The sequence below is a fragment of the Corvus cornix genome, chromosome 2 (assembly GCF_000738735.6).
Source record: "Corvus cornix cornix isolate S_Up_H32 chromosome 2, ASM73873v5, whole genome shotgun sequence".
Classification (NCBI taxonomy): domain Eukaryota; kingdom Metazoa; phylum Chordata; class Aves; order Passeriformes; family Corvidae; genus Corvus; species Corvus cornix.
The window spans coordinates 24,980,646-25,006,720 of record NC_046333.1 but is presented as its reverse complement, the minus strand read 5'-3'; the positions used below and the strand labels follow the sequence as shown (position 1 = coordinate 25,006,720).

General features: G+C 41.4%; 1 protein-coding gene across 4 annotated transcripts in view; it reads right to left on the bottom strand.

The window, feature by feature from the left end:
- Window positions 1–26,075, bottom strand: part of POU6F2 (POU class 6 homeobox 2) — a 331,556-nt gene that overhangs the window by 267,231 nt on the left and 38,250 nt on the right. The window contains exon 1 of one of the 4 annotated variants that reach the window (XM_019285351.2): window positions 5,642–5,855. The exons of the other annotated variants lie outside the window; for them this stretch is intronic. The gene's annotated coding sequence lies outside the window, so the exon portion shown is untranslated. Of the gene's footprint in view, window positions 1–5,641; window positions 5,856–26,075 lie in introns of those variants that run through there. 4 annotated transcript variants of the gene reach the window in all.

Here is a 26,075-nt window from a genome sequence, read left to right as displayed (position 1 = left end):
ATAGAATCAGTTAGATTGGAAAAAGACCTTTAAGATCACCAAACCAAGACATTTCCTACTCTTTTTCATCTGGTTTCTTGAAAAAAGGAGATGCTTTAAGAAAGCAATTAAATCTGAAATTAGAAGATGGTCCTACCAAGAGTAAGACTTTGACACATTTTTTTCATAGGAGTAATGGATGATTCCCAATGCTCTGTCAGTTCTATTCTGAAGGAGTCATGTCAAACATAAGAAAATATCCAGAAAATTTCAAGCCTGAAAGAATAACTAAAATTTTAAGACTGTGGGGCCAGCTTACTGGAAGGCTTGGAAAAAAATCCAGTATGAAGAGGAAAGCACTGTCTTCCATTAAAAAAAAAAAAAAGAAAAAAGAAAAAAGAAAAAAGAAAAAAGAAAAAAGAAAAAAGAAAAAAGAAAAAAGAAAAAAGAAAGCAGCATTTCTATATATGTATTTATTACCTTTATGGGAAAAATACCATTCTACCTTAATGTAATACATTAGCTGTCTAACAGATCCCTGCTTTAAAAAAAAAAACAGCCTTCTTGTTCACCCTGAAAATTATTTCATGTGTTTTAGTCTCCACAATGACCACCTGAGAGACATGATCCTGTTTACCAAATCACAAGTGCTTTTTCACAAGCCTGCCAGCTTCATAACTTGCCTTTTTTCTTGTTTAATATTTGCTCAATTTCTATTTTGAATAGCCCTTAAACACAACGCCTCTCTTTCCAGATGATCATGCTACATGTGTTAAAAGATCCTTCTAGAACCTACAGTATGCTCTTATCAGCATAATCCTTCTGCTCTCCATGACAAGAAGAGGCCATAAACAACCTCTTTGGAATTAAGAAACACTATAAAATACTCCATACTTGAGTTAGTCTTTCCTAGGTGTAAGATTTCTTACTAGGTTTTCCACCACAAAGCAGTCAGATGAGAATAATTTGGCCTAACCAGAAATTTAAATATGGTTATTATATGCCGTTTCTCTGTATTTGCATTTGTCAGGCTTTGTCAACCATGCAGACACTATAAATTACTTTGGGTGAAAAAATATCAAACCCAGAATTCAGCTAAAATTCCTTTCTTTTAGAAATTAGCACGTCTAGAAGCACACCAAAACCAAACTTACAATGGCTTTTGAATGTTGATCGGGTATGAGATACAAACTTGACCAGGCTGCATAGAAAGGACTCAGAGCAATTGAAAGAAGCTCTCCTTTTAGTTAAACAAAAACTTAATTTTACATAACACGTCAGGATTTTCATGATGCAAAACAAAGAAACCATTAACTTGAATTTTTGATGATCAGAGCATGGGTTAAATACTAAGCCAGCTCAGAGGTTAATTCAATTACTTGCCTTTGGTCTAGGAAAACACAAATCAAGATCCATATGTAGTCAGCCATGGACTCAGCCATATCAGGAAAGTCACTTCCTATTTCAGGATGGATCTCTTCCCTAGCTCTCACCAGAAAGCCTCTCCTGATCTGAGGCTCACAGAAAATAAAATGTTATTTTCTTTTTCCAGATACTAGAAGATGCACTGCAGCTTCCAGTTTAAGAGGAAGAATCTCAAATCGTTTTCCTATCCTTCTCCTATGCTGAGATCATCTGACAGCAAAATCTGCTGCTACAACTGCTAAACATAGTTAATAATGCCATAAATACTGCAGATCAATAATGCAAGGCTTTTTATATTTCCCAAGCCTTTCTCATTGATGAATGAGTGCAATTGTTTTTTTAATCATTACACAGAAGATCTTCAGGGTTACTTTTCTTCATACCAGGTCTTCATCAACACCTGGGTACCACATCTTTCTTTTCATGTTGTAGATCACAACATATTAATTTCTAATTAAATGTATTCCAAAATCAACATGCCTTCAACTATCACACAACTTTACATTTCTAATGCAATTTACATGAGGGTTTAAGAACTTGAAGCCCAAAGGGTGCTTGGCCTTTTCATCAATGGCCTTAATCTGCTGGAAGTTGCAGGTATACTTACAAACTCCCAGTGTTTTGCTCTTTATGCTAGGGTAAGATGTGTCACACACCACACACAGCAACAGTATTATGTGTTGGACATACAGAAGGATCTCTTCAATACAAAGCAGTTTTTCTGTTTAATGCTTTACAACAGGAAAACAGCAGAACATTTACCAATCATTTTAGCAGCAATTACAGTAACTGGATTATCAATAAATAATGAATGAAGCATTTCTCAAATATGCTGATATTTTCCTACATGAACAGTTCTGTTCTTTATTAGATACTGTTTGGCTGAGGGATTTTTGGAGGGTTTGTTGTTTCTTCTAATAAAAGAAGTTTGCCGTACAATGATTTACAATTGGCTCCCTATTGTTTCTCGAGGAAACTCCTTTAAGACAAACAATATTTTAAGGAAGGAAAAATCAGATCAGAGAGTAAACCAAAACATGCAACTGTACCAACACATTCCTGTGAGCACCTGGTTTTTGTAAACTGGCTGACATCACTGGGTTGCTCAGTTACACCCTAGAAGAGTAACTACCACTGCTCTGCTCAGAGAGCAGTCACAAGTGCTGTTGATTTCCTTATGTTTCAATGGAAGAAAAATATTTCCAAAGATCCTATTATTTCTTATGACATGTATATCTAATGTATGCACATGTACATATGCAAATATTACATATATAAAAAAGGTTTTAGCAAGCCTGGTGCGTTCTAAATGAAGCCTTTTGGACTGCTGCCATCTGCTTCAACAGGGAAAAACACATACTCAGTTCTCCTCATGAAAAATCACTGAGATCTATGTAAGGGCACTGTTCTTCTTGTCATTGAAATCGATAACAAGATATCAATAGGTATCCCTAAATGTAGTTTAGTTGTTTCAAAAAAACACAGGTCAACATAATCTCATAATACTGTTTGTCTCAAATTACTTTTAACCTACTTTTTAACCTATTACAAGCTTCATGTTATTTTTTTAAAAACAACTAATAAATATAGGTGTTAAAAATAAAAGTTTCCTTCAAATTATTAATATTACTTAAGGACATAGCATAATTTGCACTTTTTTTTTTCTTTTTCTTTTTTTTGCATGCACAACCCATGCACAAATATGCAAATCATTACAATAACTGCTTTGGTAACATTAGCATCCCAAAAATGAATATTAAAAAGCTATTAATAACTTCAGAGTGATTAAAAATACAAAAATAGAGCAATAAAATGCAGAATACGAGTTTTAATCACAATCTCAAATTTGTTCATTATAAGTTATTTTCATGTGTCAGTACAAATGGAAATTGATACTGTCTGTTTGGCATATATATTTGAAGAAAGCATCATTGCTTTTTACTTTAAGGAAAAGTTCATTCCTATGTCCATATTTATGATTAGTTTTCTCAACCTAGAGACTACATGTATTTATAGTTTGCATATGCAAAGCCAAAGAGCCACTTGGGTTTCCTGCAGCAAGCCTGAGTATACTAGCACAGCTGTGAGATCATACAGTGTTCAAACCATCTTTGACCTTTCTCTTAGTCCTCTTTTAACAAAAAATAGTCTTTCCTTTGTGGGAGAGGAAGTTTGCCACTAAATGCTTATAATAGGAAGGATGGCACCTTGGAGGCTCAGTTTTGCCACTGAAGCTGTTTGCATTGCCAGGCAAGTCACCTAATCCCTATACATTGTTTAACCAATTTGCGAAGGAGAGAGCTGGGCAAGGGTGTCTATTGCAACTTTTAAGCCTTCCTGTGAAAATTTGCATAAGTAATCTATCCCCACAGAGTCTTTACTGAACTCTTTCTTGGTCTATGCTTTTCTAAGGTTTAATAATATCTAACTTAGAGTTTCATAAAAACTAACTTTCCTCAAACCACACTCACAAAATTTTGTATTTACTGCTAGGACAATTTTCACTATATTTAAGTGGACCATTAATAATTTTATCCATTTATTCCTTTTGTTAACCTAGTCCTTTAATGATTTACCTGCTTTCAATATCCACAGATACCCATTTTCTCATGTGTTGAGCAAATAGTCTAGCTAATGCATATTTAACCAATTTATTCCTTACATCAAGAAAAATCCATCTCTCATTTCTTAACCTGGTGGCACTTCTGATACATTTCACAGAGCTGCTGCAGGTCTTGATTGTACCTGTCAAACTCAACCCTGGGACAACTTCAAAGGGTCTTATACGAGCAAAAGATGCTTTCTCCTTGCCCTCTGTACTCAGACTGTTACAATGCGTGCCCTCCATTCTCCCAGCCTAAAGAGCTCAAGAAGAATTAGGAAAGCAGATCTTAATTGCAGAGAACAGCAGAAAAATAAAACGCTGTAAAACAGGAGCTCATGTCTGCTGTTATCAGACCTATCCTGTTATGTTACTTTTTCTTTTCTTCCTACCACTGTACTTTCCTCAGGAATATTCCCTTTCCAAGCAGTTATCAATATGACTACCCTTAAAGTCCCAGTAGGTGGTTCTTATTTTTTAAACCTACTGAAATTTTCCTCCAAGACATTTATTCCTGCTTGTGGCTACAGCAGTTGCTCCCTCTTGAAGATCTGAACTGTTTTAGTGAGCTATTATGTCTAGCAGACAAGCACCCACACAACTACTCACTCACTCCCCTCTCCCACAGGCTGAGGAGGAAACAAATAGAGGAAGACATGGCTTATGGATTAATAGAAAGACAGTTTGATAAGGGAATCATAAGATACATATGCAAGCAAACCAAAATAAGGAATTTTTAGCATTACTTCTCATTGACAAGCCAATTCCAGGGCAGTGAACCCTCACTGTGCGTAACAGTTACATGAGAAGATGAACATCATAGACACAAATAATCCCAATTCCTCCTTCTTTCCCCCTATTTTAATGCTCAACGCTACATCATATGTATGGAATAACCTTTTGGTCAGTTGGGGTCAGACATCCCAACACTATCATAGAATTGAACAATTTGGGTTTCAAGGGATGCTAATATCATCTAGACCAGGTTGCTCAGAGCTCCAGATAACCTGGCCTTAAACATTTCCAGAGATGGGGTATCCGCAACCTCTCTGTGCAACCTGTTCTGATGCCTCACCACTCCCACAGAAAAGAATTTTTTCCTACTATCTAATCTAAGCCTATCCTCTTTCAGTTTGAAGTCATTCCCCCTTGTCCTATCACTACATGCTCTTGTAAATAGTCTTTCTCCAGGGAAGCTTTACGGAGAGACTGTCCTTTCCCAGCTTCTTACCTGTCTCTAACGCAGACACTGTGCAAGCACTGTTTTGAGATAGCCAAAACACTGGGGTGTCATCCATATTGTTTTAGTCACAAATCCAAAACACAGCATCAGATGTGCTGCTATAAAGCAATTTGCCTCCAGCCAGCCAGCCCCAGTACAATGATTCAGATCTACAACTTAGGAAAATGAGCGGAGCACCCATACATCTGTGGCCTTCCTTGAGCTCCCTCTTCACACAGACAGATAGCTCTGCTCAACTCACAGGCCTGACAGTCCCAGCTCATGTGCTTCTTCTGCATTCAAACACAGGATCCTTTTTATCATTTGATTCCAACCTAAAACATTATTCTGAAGATTGCTGAAGAGAAATCTTGGCAAAATAAAAGCATAAGCAAAGAGACTTAGGCAAGCACCTGTCATGGACCATGCGGCTTGTCAGTGCTGGAGCGCGAGGTGCAGCGACCTTCCTAAAGGCGTCTCCTTAGTGAAGCCGCTCGGCAGGACCACCACACACTCACACACGCGTACACACGCATGCACGGACAGCTCCAGTAAATGGGTCGACAGCAAAGAGCCAGAAAGGATCTTCATATGGGGTTCCACAGGAGGAGGTTTATTGCAGCCACACTCGTGAACGGTTCCAGGGACGAAGAAAAAGAACAATGGAGGGTCCAGGTTTAAGTACAGGAGCGGATCGAGCATCAGGGACCAACGATCTGAGGGCACGGGGGCGGTACAAAGGCGGGACTACGGAATGGGAGCCAATGGGAAAACTCTGGGGGAGTGGTGAGGGGCAAGGGCCAATGGGGGAACCTGAAGTGGAGAACCTTCTAGGGCAGGGACATATAAGGTAACAAGGGGGCAGGGGGGCCAACGGCCAACCAGGGAAGCAGAACTAGGGTACAGTGGCATAACAGGGCAAAGCATGCTGGGGGAAGCTTTTTTTGTTCACCCTAGCCTGGGGAGGAATCTTTGGTACTAGGGACTGTCTCACCAGTGGACTTTCTTTGTCCCTTGTACCACAGGCTCACTGGCCACCACAAGCACCAAATAAATACAGGTGGCCACATGTGGGGTAAGTAAAATTAAACCATCCCCTCTTTTTGCCCTTTTATTTTTGTTTTACACCAAACTCTTATTCATAGATTAAAATCAACTTTCATATTTGCTTTTACCCACATTTACTTCATCCATTTATTTGTTGGGTTATTTAAGTGTTTCTCAGCACTACGGTATCTGAATGCTTAATCACATACTTTGACCTCTGTGTTTTCATGCAAGCTGGAGTGTCCTCAGAATTCATGTGTATATTAAAATGTTCTCTTTTGCCATAAAATCAAGTTGGTGGGTGATTACTTCAATGTGACACCTTATATAAGCTTACCATCATGCCTTCACTTTAAACATTGTAAGTTGTAGGTACAAAAATGCTGTTAGTGAGGATCTTCTTGTTAATTTTCTAAGTCCGTGAGAGACTTTTCTCTCTCACAGAAGAGGTAGCAGGGAATGTAAACAACCAAGCCACCTGCAACCTTGAAAAGTCTTGTTTATGGTATAGTAGAAAATATTCTGATAATGGATGTTTTAGGATTTTGGCCAATCACCCCCAAGGGGTGGCTGGTCCTTGAAAAAAGTCTATAAAAGAGTTTGTAAAATAATTAAATAAATCAATCTTGCTGCACAATTCCTGCCTGCTGGATCTTCTCCTCCTCCTCCTCCCTATGGCTGCGGGACACGGTGATATACCGTAGGAACCAGGCCTGCGGTAATAGTAAGTCAATGAAATTATATTGCAGACATTGACAACACATACAATTTTGCCTGTTTGATATCCCATTACTGCAATAGCAGCAGCAATGGTTTTGGAAAAAGCTTTTTTTCCCCAATAAGCATATGCTACCAATTTTGCACTCACAAGTAGGGCCACTTAAGTGACTATCACAAAGTATTTGCTTGTTTCCAAGAGAATGTGAAGTAGTACACCCACAGGCCTACATAGAGAATTACTAGTAAAAGATAACCAGCAACTCCTACATGGAATCAAAACACTTCTACAAAAAATTGATTCACTTGTGCAGTCAAAACAGCAAAACCATTAAATGTTCTCAGACTTGATACTTAGCTAGGATATGAGATCAGTTTTGTAGCACCGAGATATGTGCACAGATATTCCCTATTGCCAAAGTCCAGCAGAAAAGAGAAACTAGTCTCCACATAAGTAACACTACTTGTACAATTCTACCAGAAGTTTTCAAACTTGCCTCTGCTCATCTTTCAGCTTCAAATCCTAACACACACAACAAAATTTCTGTTGGGCTCAAAAGTACCTCTTCATGTGGGAAGACAAGAAATTCATAAGCTTCGAACTCCAAAGGGAATACTTTGGGAGGCAAGGGGAAGGGGGATGGGGGGAGAGAGAGGAAAGGGACGGGGAAATAATTCCAGTTTTAGAGGACTGTGAGTATTAAGCATTGAATATCAATCTCATCATATTTCAAGGCCAAATGTTGTATGGAACAGAAGTTAATAAAGGAAGGAAAAATCTACAGCCACAATAATCAGAAAAAAAAAAAAAGCTGGACTCCTTTTCAGTTTTCTAAGGTCATACATTCAGTGTGAAGAAACATTGAATTCTGTTCCATGTATCAGTTAAAGGAAAGCTACTGAGAGGCTATGCTATAACCCATCAGATTAATCAGCAACTCACCAGGGATCGGGGTGCATTAACATGAATTGCATGCTTAAGCAGCAATTCCCTGGACTTTATCACATCAAAATCAGCCTTATCTAGTAGTTTAAAGCATTTATAATTTTAGAAGTCTCACATGGCCACATGCACAAAGCTTCACTCAGAGAAGTGTTCCCAACTCTACATAATTTCCCAACCTGTCTGATTCCAGCAGAGCAATTGAGTTGGAGGAGGACAGACAATCTAACCACTCAAACAGTTGAACAAATTGTTCAACTGGGCTTGTTTTCTGAAGAAGAGTTCTAGCTGCAGACTTCCACTACTTTTTATTTTGTTTTTACAAACATCAGAAAAGAAGGAAAAGTGAATGAATGTGCACTTATTGTTATAAACGGAGCCTGGACTTTTTGGGTGAGATAGAAGTCTGCTCGTTTATTTAAAAAGAAAAACCAGGAGCGGAGAGTCGAGATAAGCCCGAGTCACACTCCGCAACCCAGAAAAAAACAACTGTGCAACGCACAGGGTGTTCCTCCAGACTCAGCTTCCTCAGGAAGACCCCGCCCCCACGGTGGCTGAGCCCCCTGGGCCCTTTTATAGTCTCTCTGATGTTATGATTGGTGGAGCCCCGATCCTCCCTCTGGTGGCTCGTTGCTAGGGTCCTCATTGGCGTTCAGCTCCATCAATCTCTGGGGTGTCGAGTGATTGGTTTGCCCTCTAACCAATAATTCCTCAAGATGTTTGCATCATAAACCATTAAGTCATCTTAAGAACATTCCAGAATGTTCTCCCCTTTTCTATAGACCCACCACTCTTCCCCCATTGGTGCCACCATCTAGCGATCACATAGCAGCATTACACCCATATAGTTACAATAATAATCAACTTATTAACTTCCTTTTAACAAAAAAAAAAACCTTTTAACCATTTATTACACTTATGAAGAGAAATGGTTAAATGAAAAGGCATTAGTATCCACCTCTCACACAACTACTATCACGAGTAAGGTAAAGCTTTTGAAAGACACACATATCCTTTGATATCAAAGTGATCTGGAAGACCACAAAAAAAGAAGAGGTATCACATGGGGAAGTGACAACACAGGTGAACACTTATGCTGGGCTTCAAACCCCAATGTTTAGAGGTCACCCCATGTGACTCATGTCACTCCATCTATACAGTTTTTTCTCCCAACGGAACCAGTATTTGTACGCGTCCCTAGGGGTCTTTAAAGAAAAGATGACAATATACTGAAAAGCACTAAGAGAAGCCCAACCAGATATGTTAAATGTGTTATGACAGAGTAACTGAACTGCTGTGATGAAAACAAAGCCAGATTTATACTGTGGTTAAATTGTGGCTTTAAGATATTGTGGTCATTTATTTATATCTGAAGGGTATAAACTGGTTCTTCAAGCATGTAACCTTGGACTAATTATACATACTGAAATCAATGGGATTTTGTGAGATCAGGTTTTGTGAGACTGGAATGCAGCAGTGTGGGCAAATTGCTCAAAGTTAGCCGCAAAGTTATGTAGGAAGAAAAATATGAAAATGACATTGAAATGCATATGATGGGCATTGGGGGGAGGGGGGAACCCCAGAAACACAAGTGCTTACATTACAATCTTCTGAAAAGATAAGAAGAAAAAGCATTTCTGTTTCTGACATTTGAAGATCTACAAGAGAGAAAAATATGTAACACAGGAATACACAGCTGTGCACAGTTGTGGTGTCTTCTAGTCTATATCACCAAAAGTCTTTCACCTCAAATTTGCTCTGAGCCTGATAAATACTTCTTGCACTATAATTCAGTGAAAAAATTTAAAACACTGCACTGACAATGAATATAAAAGTTAAAGAACATATGGGTTTGTGTTTATTTTCCTCTCCAAAAGTATTTCAAAAATTTCCTGGTTTTCCCTCTAAATGTCTATACAGACTCAAACCTAGGATCTCACTATCAAAGGGGGTTCTCTCCTGCCTTGTGTATGACATTAAAATCATTAATAAGTTATGACCTCAGTAACACCTATTCTAATCCTTCTGCCTTCACTAGGGTTCTTCAAGTGTAATTCAGCACTTCATTTATGGCAATGAGATTGAAAAGGCAGACTAGAAAGTGGAACACAGTTTATAACATTGATGACAATGCACAGCTGAGTCCTTTTTAGTATCCCAGTTGCTGTCATAGATACAATAGTAAAATCTGACTTTGCTTAGTATGCATGCTCTGCACAGGTTTACACCAATATGATACTTTTAGCAAAGAACTATAATGTGCATAGATCTTACCTAGAAAACAATTTCAACAATCATATAATTTCACAACAAAGTCCCATTTTTATCTCCCTGTACTGCTTCAAATCCCATTGCTTTAGCTTGCACAATTTATTTGCAAGAAAAAAAATTAACAAACCAGATACATTCTAAATACCAAAGAGAAAAACTTAAACTAAACTTGGGGAAAATTTGTCAGGCAATTCCTGTTTGCAACTCACAATGGCACGGGTAAAAAGAATGTACTCTGAGTTTTTTCACTTATGACTAATATGCCTCCAGTTTCCTTGTAGCTCAAGAAAACTTACTACCAACACTGAATATCCTTACATAATGTGAAAATATTTAACATGCTAGAGCTTAAGTCTACCAAAAGAAATAAACTGTGAGTAAATAACATTATAACTGGGTATAGCTAGTCTGAGAGGAGTTCCTACTTTACATTCTCAACAACTTTTGGAGAGCATTCAGATCAGGTACTGTAATAAAACCCAATTAGAAAGAAGCTTCTCAAAATGCTGAACAACTGTAACTGATGACTCACTTGGAGGAAAGGACAGAAAACCTTGAAAACAATAGACTCCAGCCTAGAGACTTCACTTCTTGTGTCAAATTGTGAAAGCGTGAGGTAAAGGCAAACCACACCAATGGAGTGAGTGAAGACAACAAATTTGCCAGATTTGTACTGCCTAAGAGAAAACTGGAGGAGCTCTGACTTCTTCACAGTGACCGTACTGCCATCCAGAGGTAGACTGCAGCTCAAAACTAAGTGAAGTTGTCTTGAATTGGCAGGAAGCAAAGACCTCCCTTTAGTCAACATTGCAGACTCCAGTTCTCAGGGAGTCATACAAGTGATGTGGCAGTTGAATTCTGCAAGGGCCTGAGGTTTATCCACTGTTCCAAGCATGCATTTGTGGTAGAATAACCTCCAAGCATGTTTTTCTAGTATAGATTGTCAGAAAAGGGAATTAACTCTGTACCAGCAGTCTCATTCTTCAGGATGGTTAAAGGCATGCACACAAAGCTTTGTTGGGGAGAATTATTGTTGGTCTAAAAAAAACCCCAAACCAACTAATAGCATGGAAATAAGCAGGGAGATGGCTTTTATTAAAGTGTTCAAGACAGTCTGAGATTTTTTTGGACAGTGACCTGAGAGATGTGGGCATCTCACTGAGGCTAACCAAGAGATCTAGTTAATGGAGAATGCCAAGAAATAAGATTGGCATTCATACCTTTCCTTTTCAGGTTTCTGTGGTGAACATTTCAGTTTATAAAGGGAAGACAAAAGATGGAGGACTGCATCCCTTTCCTTTTATCTTATTCAGCAAGTAGAAGGAACTTACAGATGAAATGTGAGCGACCATTTAGACCACAGGAGGAGGTAGAAATTAGACAGCATAAGGAAAGTGAACTGATGCTTGGTTCTTGACTGTGGTCCAAAAACCTGACCTGTACAATATATTCTGTGTTTGCATCTGGCACCAGTAAGTGAGGGGTGGATATACAGCTTATTTATCCAGATGAATGCAAGTGCATTTTTACCTCTTGATCTAAACTGAGAATAGAGAGCTATTGCAATGAACATCTGGTGTTGAGATATGCAGTAAGGTATCTTACAGTTTTATATTAAAAATCAAAAAATGCAAAGTATTTAATAATTTTCCTACTTTCTTAATAGAGATTTGCATGCACAGAATTCTTAGAACTAAAACATTTAATTTAAAAGGTTATAGGGGATGAATATTTATCTGATGAAACAACACAAGTCACAGAGGACATTCCTACTTTATGCAGTGCATTAGTTGCAATCATCTCATTCTGTAGAATGGAAGATTGACATGAGATATCTGTACTACTACCAATAGTTTATAGACTCTTAGCATAAGTGGTGTATCAAGTTGCTCAGATGGAAAAAGCAAAGGGCACTGAATAATTATTTGGAATTCAAACATGATAACATATACCTATACATATACGATACATACATACAATTACATCCTTTCCTCAAAAAGAAATCTTTTGTCTGCTTGCTATCCACAGCCAATGCCACAGAAGACTCTAGAGAGATGGAGAAAGAATTCACTCTGGATGAGGACAATCAATCAAAATCTTCTCTGGAACTAGATCTGCCTTTAGAACAGATCAATAAATGCTACATGTTGATCTACAACAGTAGAATCATGAAGACAGCATCAAAATGATACATACACACATATTAACTACTGCATGTGTATTTATTTAAATAGTAATTCTAAATAAAACTTTGAGTTTTGTTTTTATTGATGTATGCCCATACGTAAGCTGACATCAACCAAGACCCTCTTACTGCTCTATCAACCTGAAATTCTGCAAAAGAAAGAAACAGAGAAGTGACATATTAATGGAAAGTGGGATTTTCCTCACAATAGCCTCAATAAATATGTCGGTCAGGAGAAAAAATAGGTCAAAAATAGAAAGCTTATATCTCCAATATCAAAGAAAAGAATGTTTGTGTCAAATCTATTGGAAAAATCGCCATGAATGGTTCATCTGTGTGAAAATATGATCCTTGTAATGCTGCTAAGATCAGCGAGATCTAGGATGAAATGTTGAATAAGCAGGTTGCAGAAGTTAAAAATGTCCATGGGAAGCTTTAATTTACATGTCTGTTTTCCAGTATTTTAAAATGGGTAGGAGAGGAAATTGTAAAAAATTGCTTTTAAGGATGGTTCATTAGTTAGTGTAAAAAGGAAAGTATATTAAATATGAATATTAAGGTGAAGTCCTTATAAACAACATTAAATATTTTCCGAGTGTGCAAAATTTTTCATTTGAATTCATCTGTTTCCTCAGTTTTGGATCATTTGTATTTCTTTTCCTTGTGGTCCATATGCTCTTGCTGTTATATGTGCAGTTCATCTTCCAACCTTTTCTAAAACACTCAGAAAGATAAAGTAAAATGAAATATACAGTACATTTAAACCAGAGAATCGGACAACCATCTTTTTGTTAGCTTCATATGTAAGGTCGTATCAGGGAAGCATGCCCTAATCACTACCTAATTCTGCAAAAATCTTTCCATAGAAACCCAGTTGCCTCTGCTCCTTATTCTGCAAGGAGGAATTTCACTATAAAGTTCAAAAACATTTTGATGAGTGAATGCTTGAGAACTTAACCCTGTTGGGGGTGACTGTAAAAATCAGCTGATGTCTCTGAGGAGGTCAAAAGAGGCTGCATACACTTAACTCAAAGAAAGTACCCTAAAGGGCAGCAGTCGTGTCTACTGCAAAACACATAATTTAACTCTCAGTGACTCGTCAGTGAGAATCATGCCAGACCTGTTGTCCAAAAAAGGCACACACCTCAGTATTTGTTAAATAAAAGCAGTTGTTCTACAAATTAACAATTGAATTTGTATGTGCCATGGTTTATCACCTTCCTATATTTGCAGCTAAAGCAAAGAGAGAAATACTGGACTCAGGTGTGCCCAGAGAAAAATATTACAGATGTTGTGATAATTTCTTTCCACCCTGCAACCCTTTTCCATATGACCTTCCAATTTATCATAGGTTGGCTCATTGTGCTATTGTTTGAGTTTTATATAAGCCACCTGCAATTGCTTACTCTTTCCATTAACTGGCACAGCCCTGTTTTCCAGTGGAATGTGCTTACTGCAATGGGCTTTTATTGTCAATATTTTAATTTTTAAAAATTCAGCTAATTCATTAACTTCTATGTTTTATCAAAAATACTTAACTAGAAAATGTTTAACACATCCTAGAATGCAACACTAAGGACCATTAAAAGAGGAAGCTGAGGTGGAGGATGTTTTGCTTTTAATTTTAATGAGAATAATATAAACTGAAATGTTCTTACTCGAGGCATACATGAAAATACAAAAATATCATTTCAGATGAACATAAGTTCTGCTTGAGTTGTAAATGACCCTTCTAGCAGAAATTAGATTAAGGCAGAAGCTTAGGTTCTCTTCTGTACACCTACTCTTCTTTGGAGCATTTTTCAGAATCTAGCAAACAAATTTAGACCTGAACTGTAGACAATCTATGATTTCCATAGATTTTTCCATTTCTCATAAAACTGCAATTACTCTGTATTTAAGATATTTAAATGAAAAAGTCTGTCAAGGCCTTGGTTTGTTTCTTTGGTTTGGGATTGTCTGGGGATTGTGTTGATGGAATAAATTCGATGTATTAACTGTCATCAAAAGGAAATTTTTAATAATAGATTGAAAAATGCAGTGGTTTGGGTTTGCTGCTTCCCCCTTTCCTCCCTCATAGACACTGGTGGACATTTACTTATGCAGTGATGTGGGATAAACAGTCTTCAACATCTGAACACTTTGTGAAATGGAAGCTCAGAAAATATAGGATACTTTATTTCTCTGAAATCTACTGAAAGAGAACAGCTGAGGGAGTGGGGGAGAAGAGTATTTAGCTATTTTAGCTTTTAAAACCATACAATCAGATCCTTTAAATCCCAGATTCAAGTGGCTTCCTCATTTACAAAGTGCAGTCCAATAGCTGACTTGCTTTGAAATTGAAAACAGTGTCAGGACCTGCATCTGTTAGGGCAGTGTAAATTTGGAACAACTCCATTAACTGCAAAGTAGTTAAAATCATATACATCAGTGATTAGAAATTGGTCTATAATTTGCTTTAATTTCTTAAAAATTTCAAGACAGAGATAAACCTCCTCCATATCAGTCAATTACTTGCTGTCACCAGTGTTAGAGCTATGTCAAACTCACTGATCACATTCTTCCTGATTGCTTCCCTCTTCCTACAGAGATAACTGTTTACAATAAAGGCAAAACAATGTATGATCTTTCACCTGCCGGGAAACTTTAAGAAGAAAATTATCAAAGCAATCCTGTACCAAGTATCCATTTGCTACTCAGAAGAAGGAAGCTTCTTAACCAAAGGCACATAAGAACTTGTTTTAATATGTGGAAATGTGAACAATTTCTAAAGAAATTAATGAATTGGCTATAATGAGTATAGAAGACTAGGAAATTAATAGTAGAAAGTATTTTTTGTAGAACAGATAAATCCCACATGATTTTGAACCAAATGATTTAGTAGTTCTCTAATCATATTTTAAGGGTTATCTAAATGCCAGGCAATTACAACTCTACAGAAACAGAATAAAAACTCAGTGTAATAACATTCAAAGTAGCTGCTAATTTGTCCATTTATTCACAGCTCATGCAACTTCATAATAGAGTTCGTCAGACTAAACTGTTTAGATATGCAGTCCTTGTGCCAGCAGTTATTAAAACAAACAACACATTTATAGTACATCTTTCTCTCAATCTGCTCAAGCTGAGCAAAAGCACATTTGAAGCTCCGAGACTCACACCCAGTGTCCACTTTAAATAGAAAAATCTCATTGATTGCATGAAACTCAGGTCTCATTTTTGTCCATCGATCCCCTTGGTGACCTTCTACAGCATCAAAGCCCAGAGCGAACCCAATCTGACCCCGACTTTATGTGCATTATTATATTGAGAGACAGGAGCTACTTACAGTCCATGCCATTGTCTCCGTAGATATGTAATAAAGTATTCTAGAACTGCTCCTGCAGAGAACACTTCATGCACTTGGCATTTCCTTTTCTCTGTCTCTGTCTCTGTCTCTCTCTCTCCCCTCCAATCTTAAAATTCTTCTCTTTGCTATGCTGAATGTTTTTGGTTTGTTTTTTCCCCCTCCAGTGGACAGCTCAAATGAGCAACTTCAGATTTTGACTAATACTCACATAACTCTCAGTAAACAACATCCTTCACACAGATCTATAACTAATAATAATGCTCTTTATTAAGCTCTCCTGTGAAACAATATGTCTAATAAAAGCTGCTCTCCATGCTGTTTTAATTATAATAAATCACCTTCATTATGATGCATACTTCAATATAACATGCCTAATGCTTAGCTACCTGGGATACTACAATAATGAGGACAGAGAGTAGACATATCTTGAAGAAAGTTATTTACACACGCTGAAAAATTCTACAGTACCGTACTGCTTTGCAACATGAATTTCAACAACTTTTATCTTACCTTACTGTTCATAACATCAGAGATGAGAAGAACCAACCCCCCTGAAAAATGCTGTTTACACAAATAACAGGACCTTGAATACATCCACTAGCATGAAAAAATAAGTCCTTGCAGTGCAATCATTTCTCTATAAATGTATAAAAGTATTTTACCACCCTGTGCAACAAATCAGTGATGAGACTATAGGCTGTTGTGTGCCAGTACCTAGGGATTTCATGTCAAAGTCAACTTCCTTGGCAATCCCTAGAGAACTGTGCTGTGCACATTCTCATGAAAGGTGTGAAAATCTGATTTTCTAAAATGGATCAGTAATTCTCTATGAAGGGGAAAAGGATCAATAAATCTTTGCTAAGTAGATTGTAAAGGAAAAATTATTCTTTCAGTGACAGTACATTAGGATCCTCCAAACAATCTCAATAAACTAAAGACATAGCATTTCTCCAGCAGCTACTTTTGACTTCTGATATATTTTCGTAATCTCTGATCATTCTGCAATGCACATACATTTATATTTGCTAAGCAATGTTCCATGTTGATGTTGATTTATGAGTGTATGCTATTATGCTCGGCTGTGAGTAGAAGACGAAAATTATTACCTGCTTGTAACCTGATAGATGTGATATGACGAAATGTCATTACAACCATGCACACATATATGTTTGTTACTATATCTCTCTGTACCTACACAAATATTCTGTACTTTGTATGTATGTATCTACACATACACACTAATATTTACTATATTGTGTAGTAAATTTATGTGATTTTTTTGTATATGTGCCTATATAGGTACTTTTTCGGCACTGAGAGTTAATTATTACATATATAGCAACTGCAACTCCACTAGGCACGTCACAGACCTGAAAGGTGTCCATCCAATTACTGCAGTAGCATATGCCATCTGGCATTTACACTATCAAATTGTATAGTCATGTTGCACTTAAATATGTGATTTTTACATAGAAGCAAAAGTAGCATTTGCCTGAAGACAGCATGATAATATGGTTTACAGAGAGCAGTCAAAATATATTGCCAAGTCAGAAGTGGGCTATGCACGCAAGCAGAGGAATTTATTTCTCTGTTTTACAAAATCTCTTTTTCCTGCTGCAGAGAGAGTAAGAGGATCCCACCAGAAGTGTCTGTAATGTTGTTTCTGCAGCAGTGGTAATATGCACAGTGTGGGCACATAAATGTCCATTCCAATTCTAAATGCCAGTGCCTGTATGAAACTTAACGTGCTGGGTTGCATTTCTATTCCTGGCGCTCCCAGCACACAAGTATTCTGGGTGGTAATCTTTGAGGGGATGCATGAGGAGAGGAAAAAAGAACTTTGTCCCTCTTCTGAATGCTGTGACACCTGAAAGGAGAGGAGGCAGCCTCTGCTGCCCAGAGAAATCGACAGTCTAGAGACCAGGCTCTCTCTTGCAAGTAGGCTTTGGTACAAACACCAATAACATAAGAAACTAAATATGACAGGAAGGCACAGGCAGGAAAATTTTGAGTTCAACAATCTGAAACGGCCTCGTGTTTGACAGAGCACCCCCAAAAGACAGGGCGTTTCAAGCCTATTTACAGGTCTGAATGCAGAACTCTTAACATAGCTAGTGACACCCTGAAAACCAAAGCACCTGAATAAGTTTCTCTGGCTTTTTTCATATGGTGGAATGATGGCAGAAGCCATCAATTTTGTAGTCAGAAGATCCAATGCTTTTTATACTTACGTAGTTCAAGGAACCTGCTTGCACAATTCCCTAAATCCTTTAAGCTTGTCTTTTGGTTTTTTGTGAGGACTGTTTTGTTTTTATAAACAGGGCAACATAAACAAGAGTGCTTGAAAACAGGTCCTAGGTCCCGAGGTTCTAGCTGAGCAGAAGCTGATCAGAACTGATCAGAATATACTCAAACAGGCTCTGTACTTTAAATGGCACTGTTTCATGGGAGAACATAGTTAAAAGTTGTGTCTTTTCCCTCTCTATTATCTCTACTATCCTTGAGTCCACCAGAGCAAATGAGATTGGAGTAAGCAGACTTACAGTGACAGAAATACATAAAGGAGAGCAACAAATGTGGTACAATCAATTCCCAATAAAGTCACCTCATATCATTGCCATGAGGGATGAAAGGATAAAATTAAGTAGTCTTGGACTGACAAATCTCATTTTTACCCTAGTACACCATAGTAAAGCATCTTCAGGAGTTTGCTGCAGATTTTCCTTAAACTTGTGGTTTTTGGCCTGTTTTGGAGGAGTGTCTCAAAGTACTTGGCCAATTCAGATGATTAGCCCATCATCACACCTCCTCACTGCATGTCAAAGAAAAGAAATAAGGCCCACACGTGTATATACATGTGGACACACACTGGGTATCACAGTGAGGCAGCATCAACAGTTTAAAAGCTGGGTGCCTCATCTGTGCTAGGTCACCTGTACTGAGGTGAAAGCCATCCAGGAAACCAGATTAGTCAGATTAGTGCTTCCCTTATTTGGGAACCCATGGAAACACTAGAAAGTCAGAAAGACATATCTAGTCAGTGGCAGCCCATGGCCAGTTTCCATCAAAGGGGAACTCTGGCCCATGTAGATACAATAATATACACAAATAACATACATGCTCTCTTCTATCACAGAATCCCCAAACGATTTTGGGTATCTCAGAGAAACATGCAGTTGTCTTCTTTTACTATAGATTTTGGAAAAGGGTATCTTAATTGAAAAAAACCCATGGAATATTCAATATCCCTGCAGCAACACAAGTAAGAAACAAAAAATGCCAGGGGCCTAACACTACTTGCAGGGAAACATGCTGGTGCCCCATCCATAAAAGAACATGTCTTGCTAAGGTCACAGCTCATGATCCGCCACACCAGGTTTTACATGATGCTTGTTGGGGTAGCTCAGCCTGCTCTCGGGCTGAAATCATCAAATGTCAGTCACCAGAAGAGATCACTAAGATCTAGGTTACCTCCCCCTGGGTGGCTCCCAATCCTAAATTACCTCCCCCTGTTCCAGAAAGTTCTCCCTTTTTTAGTTATTAATTGGTTCCCTGTTATGACTCCTGCCTCCCTGTTTTCCCCATTTGTTCTGAAAAATTGTATCCTCCCCTCTGCTTGTACCCCATTGGTTGTTTTCTCTCTCCCTGCCTTGCTCCACCCCCCGATAAAGGGGCAAGCCCGCGTCTTCTCGAGGCTGCTCTGGTCCCTGGACCCTCCTGCAAATAAACCTGTTGGAACCCACACCAGAAGCCCCTCCCGCCTTCTTTGCCTCCGGGCTAACGCGAGCCTAATCCATTGGCCGCCCGACGTGCTTCCTCTGAGGAGGAGCCAGTGCATGCACCCATCCCATGCCATTTCCACCGAGCCGTCCAGCGAGGACATTGTGGAGGCTAACGCTGCGTCCCTTCTGCCCAAGGGCACACTGAGGCTTGTGGTTACAAGCCCCCGGTTGCGTTAGATGCTGAATAAATCCTGCTCTCTCTTATACCATTATGTATCTTGCATTACTTCTGAGGATAGCCCCTCCTGAAATCATAGTTCAGACTTGTACCCAGCAACGAACTAAGCCAGAGTAGCACAAATCATCTGGTTTACTGTTGCAATGGCTAAGTCCCCTTTACACTCCCCAAGTTGCCCTAAAAGTGGTGTCTCCTTACAACGCTGTGCTAGAAAGTTCTCCCTTTGTCTAGATTCTGCTGGCCACTGGCCCTCTCCCCCCTCCCATCCATTTTCCCATTGGCCCCTGTTATGTCATTCAACCTTGCCTCTGCTCCCTAGCCCTCAGACTATTGGTTTTGGATGCTCTGCCTGCCTTTGGGAGTTTTCAGGATAATACTGGCAAGGGCTTTCGGTTTTGGGTTCTTCTTGCTTCTGTTCCCTTCAGGTGTGTTGCCATTAAACACCTCAGAACTGCATGCAGAGAACCCCTCTCGCCTCTCTATCTCCGGTTTGTGCATAGACTGTGTGTGAGCGGCTGTTCACAACCACCTGCGAAGGTGAGATTGTGTGCATGGGTAGGTGCCAGGAGAGTGCCGCCTAAGCGTCTCCATGAGGGACCCAGTAGGAACAAACGCAGCATCAATCCACCAAAGCCCTCTTCCATACCTGGCGCATTGAACAGTGACTTGGCTGAAGTCTTTGGAAGAGTGTCCCCCGGGGAGTGAAAGCCCCGAGGAGTCACCATTTGGAGAGTCCACAAACCCAACAAGAGATCTAAATTCTATTAGACCTGCCTGGAAGGACAGCCAATAACTCTCTCAGCATGAGAGAGCTGGCTGACAAATGGAGAACCATCCACCGAGATTTCTTCTTTTACCCGGGAGCTGGGAGCCAGAGGGCTTGGCGTGGCTCGGTGCCGGATAAGCGGCGTGAGCAGGGACGCCACAGCAAGGGCTCAGCAGACTGGCTTCGGAATCGGCGAAAGCTGGCGAAACTCGGGGTGAGTGAAGCCAAGGAGAGTTCGTTCGGATCCCTTTTCATCTTTTCTTTTACTAGCTTTTTTTTCTCTCGGTGGCTGGGTGAGGTTTTTGGGGAAAGATGGGTGCAAAATTCTCAATTTCCCAACAAGAGGCTTTTCTCCAAGTTAAAAATACCCTAAAAGTGAGGAAAATCCATTTTTCTAAGAGCCTTTTAGAACGCTTTATGCAGTGGGTTTTTTATTATTTCCCCAGTGTTACAATAGAATCTGTTAAGAGCCCCACATTCTGGGACCGGGTAATCGAGAGGCTGGCTTTTCTGAGGCAAGGCGGGGACGAGGCAGTTAAGAAGTTTTTCCCCTCAGCAGTTTTAGTTTAGAAACTGGTCTTGGAATCAGAACAGGAGGCTGCGATGCCTGAGAATGCAAAGTCCCAGGCAGGAGACACTCCTCCCTGCCGCGCGGCACTCCCTGCCCGCAGACGGCGCGGCCACTCGTGGCTGCTGCCATGCCGGGGTGCGTCCCCCAACCAAGTCCACTGAGTAGTGGCACGCAGCCTAGCCTGCCCCACCACAGGCACCTTCCCCGGTTCCAAGTTCGAGCACCCCAGCCCTGGCCCTGTCACCGCGCCACAAACATGGCTCAAGCCACATGGCCAGATCCGGCGGCCTCACCGCCCCCCCCCCCGCTACGGGGTCTCCCGCCCCTGCCCCAAACAATGGAAGCCACGTGTCAGCAGCAGCTCCTCAAAATGGCAGAAACCACATGGCGGGCATTTCACAATCACGTGGTCCCCATCCCCCACCTGCTCCCACATGCATCATCATGCCGGGCCCCTCCCCTACGTTGATGGGTGTTACCGTGCTGGGACCCTCCTATGTCACCGGGAATCCCTTCTGTGAGGCACACCCCACCCCTGCAGGAAATCCCTTTTGGGTCTCAGGCTCCGCCCACACCCTCGCCCCTTTCTTTGGCAGCCCCTTCCCTAACCCCGCCTACCCCTTTGGCTCCCGTGGTCCCACAAACCTGGAAGCAAACAGAGACTGGGAGTTTATAGCTGCCCGTGTTACATACAATAGACAGGGACAGAAACCGCAGTGGGAACCATTCCCATTTGCCAATTTAAAGGAACTGTGTGAGACTGCAAATGATTTTGGGCGGGAATCCCCTTATTTCAAAAGGCTAGTTCAGGCTACTTTCGCTGAAAGCATTCTAGTGCCGCATGATATTAAGAGAATCATGTCCAGCTCTCCCCAGCTGAATGTCTATTGTGGGAGAGGACATGGAAAAGGCTGCTCCGGGACCTCCACGTGAGTTACCAGAGAGATCCCAACAGATCAAATTTAACCTTAGAGCAGCTATGTGGCAAAGGCAACCTAGAAAAGCCTTTAGATCTGGCCCGGACTCTCCTGGAGCTGGTCCTGGGTGACTTGAAGTGGGCTGCAGAGAGGGCATTGTCTCTTACCCCCGCCAGCTCTACCCCTCCTGCCAGCCACTCCAGTATAAAGCAGGAACAAGAGGAGAGCGTCATCAAATTTGTAGACTGGTTAAAAGGGGCAATAGAGATCCAGGTCGAAAGCATAGCAGCTCAGAGAGAGCTGCTTAGAACTTTGGTGAGAGATAATGCAAATGCAAGATGCCAAAGTGTCATAAGAGCCCTCCCCGTGGACCCTGCCCCCACCCTCAACCAAATGGTGGAAGTGTGCACCAAACTAGTAGGGGAAGAATCCACCCTTAACCCAAGCTTCCAACAAGGGGTGGTGGGTGCCATAACAGCAGGAAAGGATGATAATGAAAGACCCCGGTGTTACAACTGTGGAAGTTTTCAACACTTCCCAAGATATCTTAACGGGAAAAGAAAGCCAGTTATTACAGACTGTTCTACCTGCAAGCACCAGCCGGGAAATGGGCAGTGAAGAGCGGCCTGGCCCCACGCAACAACACCATTGGCTGTCTCTCCCTGCCCTGCCACCCATGCCATGGATAGTGACTCCTTGCCGCAGTGGGAAGCAGGCAAAAGACTTTTGCTTGTGACTACCTGTGCACACCTTTTCCACGATAGAACTCAGCAACTCATATACGCAGGTTTTGAAAAACTTTTGGATAAAATAGTAGATGTTTTAGTAATTGGAGACACCATGCGGGGTCCACCTGAGCCCTCTATTTCACCTGAGGTGCACATGGTAGACCCCAATGGACAAGTACAGATTGCTGTCTCCTGTGCTAACACCCCTTGGTTTCTACAAAAGGGTCAAGTGGTAGCACAGGCTATCATCCTACCCGAGGACTTCCTCAGGCACTACAGGACGCCGTCCATATGGTGGGCACAAGTAGTGGGATGGGACAAACCAACCTTCATTGCAAAGTGCCCAATGGGAAATCCACAGCCACACTGGGGGGGCGTGGTAGATACAGGGGCTGATATCACCATCATATCTGAAGCAGAGTGGCCACAGCAGTGGAAACTTAAGCCAGCTGCTGGGGTGGTTACAGGGATTGGAGGTTCTGCAGCATCTATGAGGAGTACAAATAACATTGTTATCGAGGGCCCAGACGGACACTATGCATCCATCAGGCCATTTGTTATCCCATCAGGATTCACCTTATGGGGCAGGGACCTCCTTAACCAATGGGAAACTCAGCTGGTAATCCCACCTCCATCTCAGGACTTTTAGTTGAGGCCACTGGAAAGCGTGCCACCCCAGCTCTTACCTGGAAGACAGACAAAGCTATCTGGAGCGAGCAGCGGCCCCTATCGGCTGAAAAGCTGCGCGCGCTTGAGTCCCTTGTAGAGGAACAGCTGGCCAAAGGCCACCTTGTTCCTTCCAACAGCCCTTGGAATTCCCCTGTCTTTGTTCTAAAAAAGCCAGGCAAAGACAGGTGGAGGCTTCTTCAGGACCTCTGGAGAATTAATGAAATAATTGAAGATATGGGTCCCCTGCAGCCTGATCTGCCCTCACCTTCGATGCTCCCCCAACAGTGGAAGCTTGCTGTCATAGACATTAAAGACTACTTCTTTGCCATCTGCTTACACCCTCGGTTTGCCTTCTCCGTGCCATCCCTGAAACGGCAGGCCCCTTGCACAGATACCATTGGCAAGTTTTACCCCAGGGTATGAAAAATTCCCCAACAATCTGCCAGTGGTATGTCAGACACATCCTGTCCCCTATCAGGAAAGAGTTCCCCAGAGCTGTCCTACTACACTGTATGGATGACATCTTGATGTGCACACCTGACGACAACTACCTGGACTTGACCCTCAAAGAGACTCTCCGAGCCATCGAGAAAGCAGGGTGTGAGATCCAAATCGAGAAGATCCAGCATAGCTGCCCGTGGACTTACCTTGGACTCCGCATTAGTGAACGGACCATTGTACCCCAGCAGCTCACCATCCAAGAGGAGCCAAAGACCCTTCGGGACTTGCATCAGCTTTGTGGGTCCATCAACTGGGTATGTCCTCTGCTGGGTATTACAGCGGAAGACCTCTCGCCCCTGTTTGACCTTATCAAGGGTTGTGAGGACCTGCACTCATCACATGCCATCACCGCAGAGGACCGAGAAGCCATGAGTAAGGTGGAGCTCGCCCTGTCTTCTCGACAGGCATATCGGACCCTTCCACACCAGCCTTTCCATTTCATTGTTCTAGGTAACACACCCAGATTTCATGGCCTGGTCTTTCAGTGGGACACAGCGCAGAAGGACCTTCTAATCATTATAGAGTGGATCTTTCTGTTGCATCAGCTACCCAAAAGCATCACAACACCACAGGAACGAATGGCCCAATTAATCATGAGGGCCAGGGCTCACCTCTGAACCCTTGCTGGGTGTGATTTCGCATGCATACATTTGCCATTAACAGCTGGTAACTTGGAGCATTTGCTCCAGACAAACAAACATCTCCAGTATGCTCTAGACAGCTACACAGGCCAAATTTCAGTCCACAAGCCCAAACATAAGCTGTTTAAGACAGCATTCAATCTGGTGCCAAAATCACTGCTAAGTTGAACCCCTCTCAAGGCTCTAACAGTCTTTACAGATGGTTCAAGCTCACACAATTCTGTGATGACTTGGAGGGACCCCAAGACACAGATGTGGGAATCTCATGTCCAGGTGGTAGAGGGATCCCCACAAATTGCTGAATTGGCGGCCGTGGTTAGAGCATTTGAAAGATTTCAAGAACCATTCAATTTAGTCACAGATTTGGCCTATGTAGCTGGCGTGACCACCAGAGCAGAACATGCCCTGTTAAAAGAAGTAGCAAATCCCCAATTATACCAACTGCTCTCAGAACCGGTCTACCTTCTCTCTCACCGAGAGCAGCCTTATCATGTGATGCATGTAAGGTCATACACAGATCTGCCAGGACCCATCGCAGAGGGAACCCCGGCAATGGCTGTGCAAAGTCCCAACTTAACCTGACACCTTTGCACAAGCCAAGCCACCAGTTTTTCCACCAAAATGTTCCTGCCCTCATTAGAATGTTTAACATTCACAGAGATCAAGCAAGGGCAATTGTAGCGACGTGCCCTAGATGTCAACAGTATCAGGTACCATCTTTAGGCACAGGGGTAAACCCCCGCAGCCTCAGCAGCTACCAATTGTGGCAGACAGATGTCACCCATGTCCCCCAATTTGGGAGGCTGAAATATGTCAGTAGACACTTTCTCTGGAGCCATCTTTGCATCTGCCCATGCAGGAGAAAAGGCAACAGATGTGATAAAACACTTTCTCCTTGCCTTTTCCACCCTGGGAGTGCCCAAAGAAGTGACAACGGACAATGGACCTGCCTATGTTTCTAACAAATTGCAAGATTTCTTTAGTCAGTGGGGCATCCAGCACTCCACTGGCATACCCCACTCCCCCACAGGACAGTCTATTGTTGAAAGGACCTACCAAACTCTCAAGAGGGTCCTTGGCCAACAATGAGGAAGTGCAGAGGCTAATTCTCCTGTTGTGTGACTCTGCAAAGCTCTCTTTACCATCAATTTCTTAAACAACTCCTTCTCAGAACCCACCCCCCCTGTATTCTGACACTTTACCAATTCAACACAGGCCAGCCACCGGTGAAGAAAGAACAGCCACCGGTGTTGGTCAAGGATCCAGAAAGCTGTCAAATTCAGGGAGCCTTTCCACTCATCACCTGGGGAAGGGGATATGCTTGTGTTTCCACTCCAGCAGGTTTGAAATGGGTGCCGGGAAAGAATATCAAGCCCTACCTTGGACCACCAACAACAGCTCCTGAGAACATAAGAAAAAACAAAGATAACCCTGACGCTGAATCAGACAAAGACGAGACTAGTGCCACCTGGAGGTGACGTCGACGCAAAGTGACAAGCCACGTGAACATCTAATTTGGGCCCCCTCCAGACTGTTTCAGTTTAAAATCCCCCTGAACCCCTCTGACCTTCCCTCATGGTTT